We start from the raw sequence: 15,275 nt of genomic DNA on the forward strand, positions 1-15,275 counted from the left end.
GCTTGGTGAAAGCATATTGTCGAACCTGTCTGACGAAATGTGTCGACCAGAAAACAGTCGCAAGACTTATGTGACAGTCATTCGTCTTGAGTTTTATTCAGCTTTTCATTTCATGTTCTAGATTAGGAAACGCTAATATATTGGGTTTGTCGGATACCATTCGCAGTTTGCTGTATATTAACGTATTTATTCTGCTGGAAAATCTACCAAGCACATTTTAAAGCTGCCTTGCTTCTCACAAGCGGCACTATTTCTGTGGCTGCTTTCCATGAAATGGAAAAATATAGTCATGCCTCGGAGCGTTTGCAATCACATTAAGCTTTGTTGCGATTGCACAAAGCTTGAAAAATCCATTAGATGAGATAACAGCATGCTTTTTTGAGACGGTACCGTAGAGTAGTTTTTCATATCTCTTATTATAATACCATCATTTCTATTATTAAGGTTAAAAGGATGAACAATGTTCGTGGCACGGATAATGCCAATCTATAATGGACGGTACAATCAAAGACCGGGCATGTTGATAATGAAGCTTTATCTTTCAAGCAAAGCAACATAGGATTATTGCTGAAGATGTAAGGAGCTGTTCATAAACCACGTAGACCAAAATTTCTCAGATATTCTTCCCTCGTAGACTTTCGTTCTTACAAAAAAAAAATAAAATAAAATGTGTATAGAGGGTAGACTTTGGCCATAGACCCCCTCCCCCCAAAAAGCCTACGTGGTTTATGAACGGCCCCTTATGATTGAAACCGCATTTTTTTAACAGTGGAAAACTATAATTATTTGTGGTATAAAAAATGTACTTAATTGCTGTACAACGCTCAACTTGTATGATACGAAAATATTAAGATTTTGAGTGATTTCGGTTATAGGATTCAACATATGTAAAAGTAATTTAAAAGGGCCCAAATAGCCACAGCGGTCAAGGCGGGGGTATTCAGCATTACAATACTGAGGTCCAGGAACTTATCAATATGGAAATATCCTCGATTTCTTTGGCATAGAGTATCTTCGTGCCTGCTACACGACATATCCATGTCAAAAGGTCATTGGCAGAGGAAGTTCTCAGTTAATAACTGTGGAAGTGCCCATAGAACACTAAGCTCTGAGGCTCCTACTGCTACGGTGTGTATTCATCCTATGATAGATACATACAGTGGTACAAATTCGATTAATCGCACTTGATTTTTGCAGGTAAACTCTATAGGAAGGTCATCTGTGTTCTATTGGTACATTTTTTGATAGTCACTCACTTAATATATCGTCCCCTTAATGCTAGAACTAGGTAACTCGAAATTTGACGTTTTTGAGTTGAATATACCATTATATCGAGTTTTTTTTAGCTCTATAATATATCCAAAGACCAATGAAATACGATTATAAACGAGGAAAATATTCACCATTTTAAAAATAGGTATCTCAGTGTAGAATACACGAACTGAGTGCTATAACTAGATAACTAAGAAAATCATATCTATTTGCAACCACACAGGTTAAAAGCTATCGGACGCTTGGACGTGGAAATGTTACTAGTCATTCTTTTGTTAGTTAATTGAAAAACTACTACTCTTTTTTCATTTTAGGCCTAAAAACTTGAAATATTTTACTTATATTGATTTAGCTAGTAACTGTGATTGTTCGTAGAAAATTATTTTATAAACATTTTGAGGTGTCATGTGGTGATATAGCAGGCGTCCTAGCAAATTCAGTAATTACACGTTAATTTCAATATGTGAACCCTTTTAAATTTGCATACTGCAACAAGAAAACTGAAAAGAATTATATCAATAGTGGTAAAAACTATGTATCTCAGAACATCTCCTCCATGATTTATGTTGCATTTTGAGTGCTATAACTAGGTAACTCGACAATTTTTCAACCATTTATTGTTTCTATTAAAGGTTTAAACCAAAATAGTTTAAAACTTTTTCTTGTAGCAGGAAGAGTAGAAGCTGAATAAGCAATCAATGCTAAAAAATAATTATTTTAAAGGCTCCATACCTTTGGAACAGCTGCATGAAAAATTTTCAATGTCGTTTTTCTCGAAACTATGATTTTTGAGTTACCTAGTTCTAGCACTAAGGGGACGATATTATATGCACGAGTAACGAAGAAAAATTTAAATTCGTTTATTTTTTTTTATCAGGGAATAATCATCCAATTTTTAAAGGAAAAAACGTTTAAACATTTTTCTCTTGTTCCATTTGTTTGGTAAATTATTTCAGAATTTTGTATATAAATGTGCATTTCTACAGGTACTATTTCTAATGATACTTAGAGAGTTATTTTCATAAATTTTAGAGGATGTATTGAGAAGTATGTGCGTTTAAACAAATTTGTACCACTGTATTTCGGCATCAGTATATGATTCGATCACTGAATGAACTGCGTCAAGTACGAGACACTGAAGATGACTTTACAGTTGAGCTCAAAATACGTATCTGCCTTAAGATGCAAACACATTTGTTGTAATTGAATGAAACAGTATTTAATTCGATTATTCGTTTACTTACAGGAATTCTATTAACACTCCCAGGTTTATCATCGTCATTTTGTTATTCACCTATTTCATGATCCTAATAATAAATGTTGGAGCGGATCTGGTGTGATGGTTAAAGCACGTGACTATCACGCCGAGGACCTGGGATCGAATTCCACTCCCGACAAACTCACATAATGTGAGTTCTTCCTTCGGAAGGGAAGTAAAGCGTGGGTCCCAAGATAAACTAGCCTAGGGCTAAAAATCTCGTAATTTACAGATAAAAAAAAATGTTTACTTACGACATTTTTAGTTTTCATGACTAGCCAATATTATTTATTGTTGTTACTTCTGGGCGAAAATGTAGTTTTTGAACTGAAAATGTCGTGCCTTTTTTTTCATGGCATTTCGTGACATTTTCCATCTCTGTCCAGATACCGTCGTGCGGGGCTTCTTTTTACACTTTTTCATAATTTATCAACTTTATGACATTATAACTCCCAGAGTAGTGAATGGATTTCCACAATTTTTACACATAATAATTGTGAGTATGTATGTAGGATGTATGCAAAATTTGAACTAAATCCATCAATAAACAAAAAAGTTGTTCATACACCAATCGGACACATCTCATATAGAACCAGATGGGGGCTACTTTGGACATTTTTGAGGTCGAAGAGAATCTTGTCGAAATGCTAAAAATTCTCGAGAAGCTCAATACTAAACTGAATATTCCTTTCCTTTGTCTGCTATTTTGTATCATGACTTTGATTACTGTATAGAATATATCCAGAGTTAATTAAAGAGTGGCAGCTAATGTCGTCATCGTTTGCACGAGAAGCACTGACATCCAACGCCGTTTTTCACCGCTCGTTAAGTGCTGATATTTAATTATAGATTACTTTCTGCAGTTTGCTCGGCTTCAGAATGCTTGAAAAGCAATTGAAAAACGAGCAAAATTAACCCCCAAGAAAGAGCATTTGCCACACCCTTCCTGAGGGGTGACACCAGGGATAGAGTAAAAGAAATGAAAGACTAGCTTGCGCTTTCTCCCATCCCATCGACTGTTCCAGGCAATCTTCTTTTATATTATGAAACTCGATTATCGCCGCCAGAGTTCCCGGTAAGAAGCTCTCCCAGAGACGAGGACGGTTGCGAAATATTTGATATTTCACTGTTGTGGGCTATTAGGCGCATTGATTGACTTAGAGAATTGTGTTCGTGTTCGCTATACAATTTGTTAAGTCAATTGGGACAATTCCCTTTACCTAAACGACATCGCCTGGGGAGGCTGAACAGCATTTAATTTGCACCATTTAAACAAAGCAGCAATTTAATTAAAAATATCGTTGAACCTTCATTAATTTTACATGGTAGCTTAATAGGACAGGGCACAGCAGGAAAGGATCTCACAGCACAGTTGACAGCAGCAGGACAGATGCCCTCGGATGAAAAGAAGCATCGCGATATGTCGGAGGTAAGGATTTTGCACCGTGGTGGCTGACAAATATGAAGTGAGAGAGATGAAAGAGCTGCGGGTACCCGGGTGGGATGAATGATCATTTTTCATAGCTTTAAAAAGCTACAAAGGCCACAACCAGCAGAAATTTGATTGTATGTGATAACTTGTGAATCGTAGTATATACTTGTCAAACTCTGCCCTTCAAAACGGGCTTCGAAAAGTGCAATGTTAGGGAACGTCCATAAATTACGTCACGCTTTGAGGGGTGAGGGGGGGTTCAACAAAGTGTGACGACCCATACAAAAATTTTAGATGTTTCATACAAAAAGTGTGACATAGGGGGGAGGGGGGGTTGAAAATGGTCGACTTTTGCGTGACGTAATTTATGGACGTTCCCTTACTGTGTTTAATAAAGAACTTCCATATATTTGAGATTTTGGATAGAAAAATGTTTTCATACCTAGATGGCGTTTCCACTGGAATAGTATCTATTCCTCGGCTAAATGTTTTGAGCACTTCCACAGCTATCAATTGAGCGTTTTCCTAAACTATTTGATCATTTTTGCATTCTTTCATTGTGGTCGCAAAATATTGATGCAATTTGCTGGGTATGAAATGCTGAATCACGTCAGGTTCTCATCACGAAAACGAAAACGAACAAAAAAGATAATTTCGACAAGCAACTTTGCAACGTAATTTGGACAATGATTGGAAACTCTTTACTTGTACTTACACTCCCGTGCAAAAGTTTGGGGTCACCCCCTCAAAAACATGGAAATGTTTTACGGTCATATCTCAGTCATCTTTCATTCAATCCACTCGTTCTTAGACTCTTTCGAAAGATAAAGAGTTAGATTTGATTAGTAGGTACTATTCACAAATGTCATATGAAATTTTTAGTATAAAAAGTTTACCTAAACTTACAGGTTTTCCTAAATCTGTACGAAAAATTGTTTTCCGTGTAATTCAAAATTGGGTCGACCAAATTTCAAAATTTAAGTTGCATTAGAACCCTATTTCTATCCTCTTTGAGAGCCATTCAGTAAATTTTAGCGGAAAAAATCATATCATAATTTAAATGATCGAGTTAAGTTTACAAGTCACCGTGCAAAAGTTTGGAGTCACCCCTTAGTATGCTGCATCGTGCAAAAGTTTGGGGTCACCTTCCAAATGAAGTTTGAGTCGGATTTTTATTCAAATCGTCATTGTTTTTGGTGCAACTCCAATTACTTCTTTGATGTTTGAATGGCAAGACCCAGAAATTGTTATGAAATATTCATTAACTAAGTTCTAGACTAAGTTAAGGTAGAAAATGAGGTATATAATCCATACTAAATCAGCTAAGTTCGTTATATAGAGTGCGAAAGAGGATAGAAGTGAGATAAAAATAACTAATTCGTGGACTCTACCCTATATAACTGTAAGTGTTATACCATTACCACAGAAGTTGGTATCTTAATACCATAGTACTAGTGGTGTTGTTATTCTTCTACGTCTATGGTGGGAATTGGGCCGAGTGTTCGAGCTCCAAAGGATACGTTGGCTTGCTCTTAGATTATGCTCGTGGGGGTGTGTGCTTTCACTTTCCCCACATAAGTTTTATATAAATGTCTTTATTATACCATAATCATAGATTCCTTATTTGAATCTCAGTTCTGGATAAATTATTCGAAACGGTTACTTAAACAAATGAACGTAAAAGTTAACATAAACCCCCTTCAGAACGGTACCTGCTCATCTATTTCACTGAAGTAGAATTAAGGTACACACAGTCAGGTCTCCTATAGTACGCTGCTACCCACTTTACACCCACTGGAATTTCTTATTAGCTTGTCTGTCACATACCAAAAATGAACTAAATTGGTTGAGAGACAACCTGGAAATTGCGGTGGTCGTGAAGTGGGTGGCATCGTCTTATAGAAAGCCACACAGTATCTGATTTAGAAAAAAAACGCTCATATCAGTTCCCTATCATAAAAGTGAATGTGGGTATATGCGTTTGATAAAAAAAAAGAAATGCGGCAGACGAATAAAAAAGAAATTCTATTGAAAGGTACCTATGTATGAAAGGCAAGTCAGTATAAGCTGCCATCAACAAAGGGCACACGTATCGAAAAGATGGAAAATTGATTTGGGTTGGCCCAAGAAATTTTCGAGTCGGTTGCTTCTGTCGTTTACCTTCGTTTTTTTTCTTTTTGTGCACTGAATTGGTTCCTCCTCCATATCATCATAATGTATGAAACGATTGTTTCTCTGGAGGAGACTCGCATGATTTTTAGTGGTAATCGTTTTGAACGTTTTATGTGGCAAAATGAAGCTATGTTCTGCACAGTTTAGTTTTAGTTTGTATTTGGCAGGAAACCCAAAATTGATCGTAGTCGTTGAAAGCAGCACTCAATTATGTGAAAAAGTTAATTTTAAGATTTCAGATGTCTGAAATTGTCCTTTATAATGAGGGTTCATTTCCATTTCTTGGCATCTTACAAGAGAAATCTTCAAGTCGTTCAACGGAAAATGGTCAATGGAAGACGTTAATAAACTTGCCCATTCAGTGACCAGCTGTCGCAGCTCACTATCCCCACAAACAGATGCTACGTACGCATTTATAGGCTTTTAAAACGCAAATCATTGCGGTATTGTGCGGGCAATCCAAATAAATTCTAACGCAGAATCGTTTCCGACGGGCTGAAGGGGATTCACCTCAAATTGAAATTAATCGGTTTAGCCAAAAAGGAAGGGATCGGATTACGGCTTTAAGAGCGGAAGGGTACACCACCCAAAATAATATTTATCGTTCCCCACTCAGAAATTCAGGCGAAACGATACGGTCGACTTCCGACAAAGAATGATTCTTATTTCTCGATAGATAAGAAGTGCTTTTTCAAATTCAATGTCCATCTTCGAGCTATGCTTACTGCTTAGTCCCAACCTATGCTTGCAGCCGTCTTCTGTAGTCGTGACCATATTGGTTATCCGCAAACGTTCGTTGTCCTTCTATATATTTCATTCATTTATTTAGTTCACATCAAATTCATGATAATACTGAATCAACAATTGTCCTTCTATATATAGTAGAAGGAAATCACAGGAAACTAACTTTTATTTCAAATTTGAATTCTAAGATGCACAAACACAACCAAAGTACTGCATACAACGACCGAGAGTAAACAAGGGTACAGATGCTGAAACTGCAACTTAATTATGTTTCACCACGGTATGATCTTCTATAAACTTCTTCCTTGGAGTACCTACTGCCATCTACTACATTCTGAACCCATCGGAACGTGACAAACCGGTGTGCTGAACGAAGGACTGGAGATCATCCGATTTCCCATGTACTTGGCTCGAAAACTTCATACAAACTTGAAATCGCCAGCTCTGTCTGTAATCGATTGACCTGAATATTCTACAAGTTATTCTTTTCACCCAACGTACCCACGTACCATCAAGGAAATGCCCCTTTGAATTTGGACTACATTTTTTTTTTCTCGATACAAACGTGGACTGGTATAATGACACATTCCACGCGTTACGTTTTGCGCGAGAATCAATCTTTTGCTTCCAAAAATTATTATGTTGTTAAATACCTGCTAACCAGTATATCAAACGATCAGATTTGAATAGGAGATTCATTTTATGCTTTCTAATTGGGAATTGGACCTTTGTATTTCGAAAGAAAACCAGAAATACAGCGTAACGGGACACCATCGCAAAAAATGACGAATTTTGACCAAACGACAAGAAATTTGCTACTTTCTAGATGAAATTTTCGAAGTTTCAGGTACTATTCGAAGAATATAAGTAATTATCTTCATTTTGGTGCAAAAAGAATCAAAATCGACAGCAAGAGCCCGGATATATCGTTCAATGAAGTTCAAAAACCGCGGTGTAGAAGTGCGTGGAATGTGTCTAATGTCAGACCCTGCGAACCAGAACATAAAGTAAAATGAAAGCGAGATAAAGACCTGATCCAATGGCGTACTGAAGAACCGCGGGTTCTGAATACCGTCTTACCCCGTTTTTACGACACACACTGTTGTCGAATCAACGGGGTAACGTTTTAATTCGTCAAACTGGCTACCCTGTACTGCTTCATGCAACTCGAATTTGGTAACTATGTTTTTGTTTTTGTTTTGATTTCAATGTTATTTGCAAACAGTTTTGAGCGTTTTGAGCGGATCATGGCAGGCAAAAGGAAACCTTTCGCTGTTCTCAACAACAGGTAATGTTTTAAGTTAAATACTTAAGGTTTATGAAACAAATCATCAAAATTTCAGCTCAGCACCGGTGCCGCCAAAGAAAAAGCATCCCAAGTAACAATTTCAATTCTTTTTAGATTTGATTATTTTTATGGAAGCTTTATCACAGAATGACCAATTCATGGAACATTTATAGTTGTTTTTATCAAGAGATATCAATCTTCGCTCGTTTGCGGTTTTTAAGTTGTCTTCAAGGTAATTTTGAAATTCGTGCATAAAAAAACTGAATTTACAAAAGCATTAAATCTTATAATAAGTTTTAAGGCGTATTAGAAGTTATTTTCAACACATAACATCAACATATTTTATTAAAAGTTTATTCTTCGTTTATTCAAGTGCATTTCATCTGGCTAATCATCCTTTAAAAACTTCTTGAAGCCTTCTATTCTTGAGCTAGAGCCATTACTCTGGAACAAGAACTATGCGAACAACGAACTATTTACCAATCCAAATAATGAATGTAACTAATTGGTTGAAAAACCGCGTTCTCATGCAAATATAAACACATAAACATGTTTGCTCACTGATAATTTAGCCATTCTTGTGCTAAAAAGTAATCATGTCAACGAAATAATGATTTTACGGCCAATCAAAAATGCGAGTAGCTGGCTGCTGTCGTCCTGCCTTCAATCAGTTTCTCACACAGGCCATAGCTATGCGAATCGAAAATGAAATGGGTACTTACTGTGACTCTGCTCAAGCTCATGCCAAATAGTGTAATTTGGTAGGTTGCACTTCATTATTAATAGCAAAAATACAGGGAAACAAAATAGAATTGGCACATCTTGACGCGAAACACCGCGAAATGTACAGAGATAACTTTCTAGCATCGAAAACGTAAACAAACAATTGGCAAAGGCTGTTACTCTTGTATAAAACGAATTAGTTTCATTTAAGACGAACAAATCTGCCTCAAGATCATAACTAGTAAAAACAATCTTCAATAAAGGCTGTAGCGTTCATGCAAGGTGACTTGGTTCCATCATTGTTTTTAGGGGGTTTGGATTAAAGGTAATAACAATTGATGGCGGCTGCATGAGTTTTGTTCGCTTGGAACGGCAGCCATACTTAGAAAGGATTGAAAAAGTGGCGTAGGCTTTTGTTTTAAGGCTCAAGCATCCGTCATCATTTTTCGGAAATAAAAAAGCAGTTTTTTCGCTGTAAATCAAAACAACGACCACGAAAATGTATTCACTGTATTCTATTTCTCATGTGGAACACAGTGAATCCTTTTTCGTTGCAAAAATGATTAGAACGAGAAAACTGCTTTCAAATGTTTGATGATGACGATGATTTCAATGACGAATGGTTCAACGTTAAAGGAAATTTTTGTCTTCATATATTAATGATTGATATTATTTTTGAGGCGCTTTGTAATTTTCGTATGTTTTGGGTGGCATATCACCGAAAAAGTGGGTATGGCACGGAAAATTTTGATTCCCTGTCATCAATGATCTGTCAGGCAATTTAAATGTTTTAGCCATTTCAATTTGATGAAAATTAATTCGCAGTTCAATTAATATTTCATCCATTAAACAAAACTTGTTTGCATCTGCATTATGCTTAGGTAAAAGATTTCATTTATTATGCACTGTTGACACTTTTGAGAAAGACAGCTAAAAGATCAATATGCCTCAAGATATGCTTGTTAAAGTTTCATGAAGTTCTTATAATCAATGATTAGCGCATGTACATAAATACAACTAGTTTCAAAGCAGTCTTCAAAAGCAGCTTTGAAGATCTCCTGAAGAGTGGGCCAGATTAGTCTTATGGATGTTTTATACCTATTTTATCCCGGATTTGCAGAACAAAGAGCTTTATTGCTAAGTTTTATGATTCTATCTTAGAAATTACTTCAGGATTGCCACAAAAGTATAATTGTTACTTGGGATACATGTATGTATTGTGTTGTTGTGCATACATAGCATGTATTGTGTTGACTCTCCAGCAAAAAGTTCAAGTGCTCCAGCGCTTGGACGGAGGCAGTACAGTAGCAGAAGTTTCTCGCACGTACAACGTCGGCCGGATGACGGTTTTGGGAATCGTCAAACGGCGGGAGGCCATTCAGATTGCGGCACAGAAATATGAAGGGAATGGAGTTACTGAAAGACGGACGATGAAAACAGCAAAGTTCCTAGAGCTGGAAGAATCATTGTTCCTTTGGATCCTACAGGAAACGAAGAAGCACATTCTTACACCTGAAATTGTGAGGACAAAGGCGGAACTTTTGTTTTGGATGTTGCAGAGCCGTGGAGTTTTCGTCGACGCCAATTTTGTGTTTAGTAACGGATGGTACGACAGATTCAGGAAGCGATATGGGCTGAAAATGATGCCGTTGAAGATGAAAGAGCTTCAGGGAATTTAGCTGCATTCGAATAATTCAAAACCGAATTCGTCCGTCAAATCGAAACGAACCATTATGATAAGTCAGAAATATACTATGCCGACGAATCTGCGTTCGTCAAACTGCTTCCATCTCGCACATTGGTTTTGAATGACGAAGATATCGCAGAAGGAAGAAAAGTTGTCAAGTCAAGGAAAACCTTCATGCCCTGCAGCAATATCGATGGGTCGAACAAACTGCCCCTGATGTTCCTTGGCACTGCACAGAATCCACGAGATTTGCCAAAAAACAAGTCAGAGCTGCCAGTGTACTACAAGAGCTCCAAAAAAGCATGGATGAACCGAGACTTGTTTAAGGGGTGGTTCTATGAACAGTTTGTGCCTTCGGTAAGAAAGTTTGCCAAAGCAAAAGGACGAGAGCCCAGAGCGTTACTGCTCCTAGATAATTGCTCGGCGCATCACGATGGTGGCAACGTTCTCGAAAGCGATGACGGAAAAATCAAGGTAAGCTTCCTACCTCCGCATGTCACATCTCTTGGACAACCGATCGAGAATCAAGGGGTCCTTCATGCTGTGAAAAAAAGATACAAGAAAAAGCTCATGCTGCATTTGCTTCTTGATGACAACGAAGACATTGTTTTTGAGGAAAGTGTGCAACTTTAAACCGCTACTAAGAAATCACCCAATACGCCGATGCATTGCCGCGGGTGACAACACACGTCCGACCGCACGAACCTCTCCACTACGACTGACTCGTCGCTTCTCATCGGACAGCAGTGATCGGGCCCGAGTACATAATATGGAGTGGCATACGCTGTTGCCGTCTCACCCCACACAGAAAGGCTTAAAAACATTTCCATGCGTCAAATCATTGACTGGTTACATCAATCGTGGGAGGAAATTTCTCCAAAGACAATCGAGAGTTCATGGAAAAACCTTGATGAATATCCTCTTTTTCCTTTGGAGGATTCTGATGAAGGATCACTAAACGAAGATATTTTGTCCCTAGTGCAGTCCACAGCTCATTTCTTTCAAGAAGATCCTTCAAACGACGAAATACGAGATTGGCTTAATGATTCGGTTTGCGACAGTAATGGTAACAAAATCATCGGAGATTGCGACATATACAGTGAATTTTGGACAGTGTTCTCCTGAAGAGAAAATCTGAAGATGAAGATGGCGAAGAAGCGAGTGAAGAAGAGTGGCTAAATTAAGGCGATGGTTTACCAAATTGCGATGGTGAGCCAAGGCTTGTTATTGAAACCTACGCCGAAAGACGCGAAAATCATCAAAAGGCAATGGATTGCGTGGATTTCCTTATTGATTTGATGGATCGTGAAGGAGATGCAATGGAATCTATCAAACTGTGATCGTTGCGAAGTAAACTAATCGAATCTGAATGGCAGCGACGTGCCACGGGGGTACGGTTTCTGTTTTGTCAAATGGCTAAAAGTGATTATTTCGTGTGTTATTGTGTTTGAGAGGCTCCCGCGGAACCTGTTTCAGGTGTTCCGGAGCTGCCGTATCAGTTGCTACATATTTTAGTCAATTTTTTCTGCGCCTGTCTCTTGAAATCATGAAGTTCGCATGGCATGTTTTGGTTGCAAACCAGAAATGTTCCCGATGTCACCCCGTGGAACTTATGCTTGATGTTCCGTGGTGGCCATATTAGTTGATACAGACTTCAGGGTAACGTTTCCGACCCAGTCATTCGAAATCATGAAGTTTGATATGTCGTACGACACGTTTTGGATGAAAACCAGAATTGTTCCCAATGAGGATCCTGTGACGGTGATCTGGATGGGTCAAAATATTCAAATCTGATTATCACAGTTGTGTTTTATTGTTCGTAATGAAAATTCAGCTGAAAATCGATGGTTCAAACACAATAACACACGACATAATCATTTTTAGCCATTTCGGCACCCTCCCTGACCCCAGTACAATCCGGAATATCTCCGAAATGATTCCGGATATTGCATGGCCCCTTGGGTGTAATAAACTTGCACCAATTTATGATCGATTGAGGGCAACTTCAAAGAATTGGATGAAAATTGACAAAATGCCAGCATTTTGAAAACGAGATGTTGGGGGTCGGGTACGTGAAGGTTAACGATTGCAGTTGAAAAAAATACTGAAAATAACATGGTTTGCCTAAAACAAGGGTGGTGCAACTTGCCCCCTATGGGCGTTATGGCCGCAGTTCCCCTACTTAAAATTGTCGCAACTTAATTTGGATTAGTGCATATTGTAGCTTTTAATTAGCTCAATGATGTGCAACAGAAAAAATAGATTAAAATTTACTTCGTAAGTAGCTGCAACTTCGCATGTGCTTCAAGCGACGACTTCGACTTGGTGGTGCGACGATAATATAATGACCTCGAAATACGGCAAACTGTAGATAAAATGAGAGTATCTTTCTTTCTACAAAGGAAAATTTGTAAGAAATTCAGTTGTAACAACGCCTATAAATTATGCATTATGCAAGTAAAGCATCATCTTCAGAGCAATCAATAATCAATACACAATTGTAACGGATGCTTTTGCTTTTTCGCCGACTGCAGCTTAAGCGCCACTTCTGTTTCAAGAAGGCTGCGGTCGCAAGTTCAAAGTCCGGCCCGAGACTCCTTCACAAGGCGGGTATAATTCAATGGCTCAAACACCGATTATCATTCAGCGAGCCCTTCAGTAAATGACCAAGTTTCCGAATTGGCTCAATAGGATAAAAGGTTGAAAAATGCTTATGTTCTAATAAGAATTATATCTAGATAAGATAGCAAAGTTAAAACCGTCTCAGTTTAGAAGAGATTGGAGTGAACCCTTCGGTCGTTAACTCAACATCGAGAGATTTTCATGAGTGTACACTGTATTTGTGGGCGGATATGTGGGTGGTCCCGGGACGTGTTATACATTGTTATAGCGTGTGCCTACTAAAGGTACCCTAACCAGTGGCTTACAAACTACCTAACCAGCGTGTCACTTTCACAGTTGACGGTGAGCTATCCGGCGATCTCTCAGCACTGATTGTCGAATCGTTGAATTGAGGGGCAAACCCTCTCTTGGCGATGGCTACTTTCCTCGAACGGTCCACCGGTGATACTCGACGTGGAGCCGCTTGTTGTTCTGACGCAAGATGCACTGATCAAGGTGACACGTGGTTTTCGGTCTCCGATACCTAAGTTTGTGATGGTCAGCTGTGCAGGACTATCCTACGGGTACGAGGTGACAATTGGCGTTACGGTCACTGGTCGCGCTCGCGGTCTGATGACAATCCGGTGCGGGGATGTCTCGGCGCACACGTGGGGATAGGCTAGCCTCAAGAATCTTCGTAGCCTGACTCAGCTAGGGTTAACCAGATGACGAGCTCCAAGTAAAAACCCACGTTGACGCGGGTTTTTTATTCCTGGTCAACAAAAGTGCACATTAACATCAGGGCGTAAATGTATAGGCCTTTTAATATTACCTGACAGCGGTATCGACGACGCTCGAGACCTACTCTCAACCACGAAATCCGCTCGAGTCTAATTATCGGGAAGGTGCACTAGAAACATGACTTATTACTCAACTGTGACACGTGGTAGCCAGGTACCTTCATACCTGGGGTACAGAATTCCGTAACCTAACTGCTGTACGACGTCCTTAGTCGGCTGTGGCCCAGATCTCGATGATGAGGATTGCTGTTTCTCGGTAGTTTTGATTTCCGACACCGAAATTATCGGTGATCTTCTTCTGCCTAAAATCACTTGGCTTACAATTAGCTTCTAGATTAGCTTTCACTGGCCACTAGTTTGATGTGTCCGAACGGTTTCGCACTCTCTACTAAAATGAGCAAGACCACTCCTTTGTGGGCCGATCGCGTGATCTATTCAATTACAAAAGAATTTTTCATCTGCTTTACTTCCCACTTTGCATACACCTTATCTACCTAGGTATAGTGAAATCTCATTTCGCTATCACTGGGTGGCAAGGTGGAAGAAATTTGAATCACTCACCATACGAACCGCTGTAACGCACGTGGTGGAGCCGCTGGATAAAGTTTTGAGCGCGCGTGAACGCCGCAGCTTTCTTAGGTTGTGGATAACAAGCGCGTGGACATGCTGTCAGTTTTTAAAGACGGTATGCATCGTTACACAATAATGGTACTGGCCACCTTTGCCAAATTCAACCATTTCCTAACAACACTCCGACATGCACATGAACTTGAGCAGATGCAGAGGACTCAACGGTCTGCAGTGGGCAAGCAATCGCAAACAACACTTCCCTTTCCTTCTCTACATCCATTTTCGTTGATCAAATGCGATAAACTAAGATCGCTGATAATTTAAACCAATCTGCAAAATGGGTCCATCTAAAATACACTCGAATAAGCTCTGCTGCTAGCTATGGATTTCCCCGAACGAACTGCGACAATAATTTCCGCGTCAGTGGGTCGAAATCGATTTTTCGAATCATACATGCCATCATAAACATTATCAGTCGGTCCACTTTTTCGCCAGATTTGTCCATCAAGCTGGAAAGCTTAACCTAGCGAACCGTGGAAGCCTATAAATTCAATTTAGTCTACCGCCACTGGCTGATGATGATGATGGGGATGTAGCTCATGAGGATAATTGAATCACTAGTCACTAGGGGCAATGCGACAGCCCACGACATCCGAACAGCTAGCATATCGTCACGCTCTTATGGTGGCGTGTCATCTCCGCCTAACCCCGAGCAGCTTCAAAGGATA

The 15,275-nt window shown here is 39.1% G+C and overlaps 1 protein-coding gene across 1 annotated transcript in view; it reads right to left on the reverse strand.

Moving 5' to 3' along the window:
- LOC109416152 (TWiK family of potassium channels protein 7) overlaps nt 1-15,275 on the reverse strand; it is a 345,001-nt gene that overhangs the window by 69,171 nt on the left and 260,555 nt on the right. The window lies entirely within an intron of this gene.

Source organism: Aedes albopictus, chromosome 3 (assembly GCF_035046485.1).
Source record: "Aedes albopictus strain Foshan chromosome 3, AalbF5, whole genome shotgun sequence".
Lineage (NCBI taxonomy): Eukaryota > Metazoa > Arthropoda > Insecta > Diptera > Culicidae > Aedes > Aedes albopictus.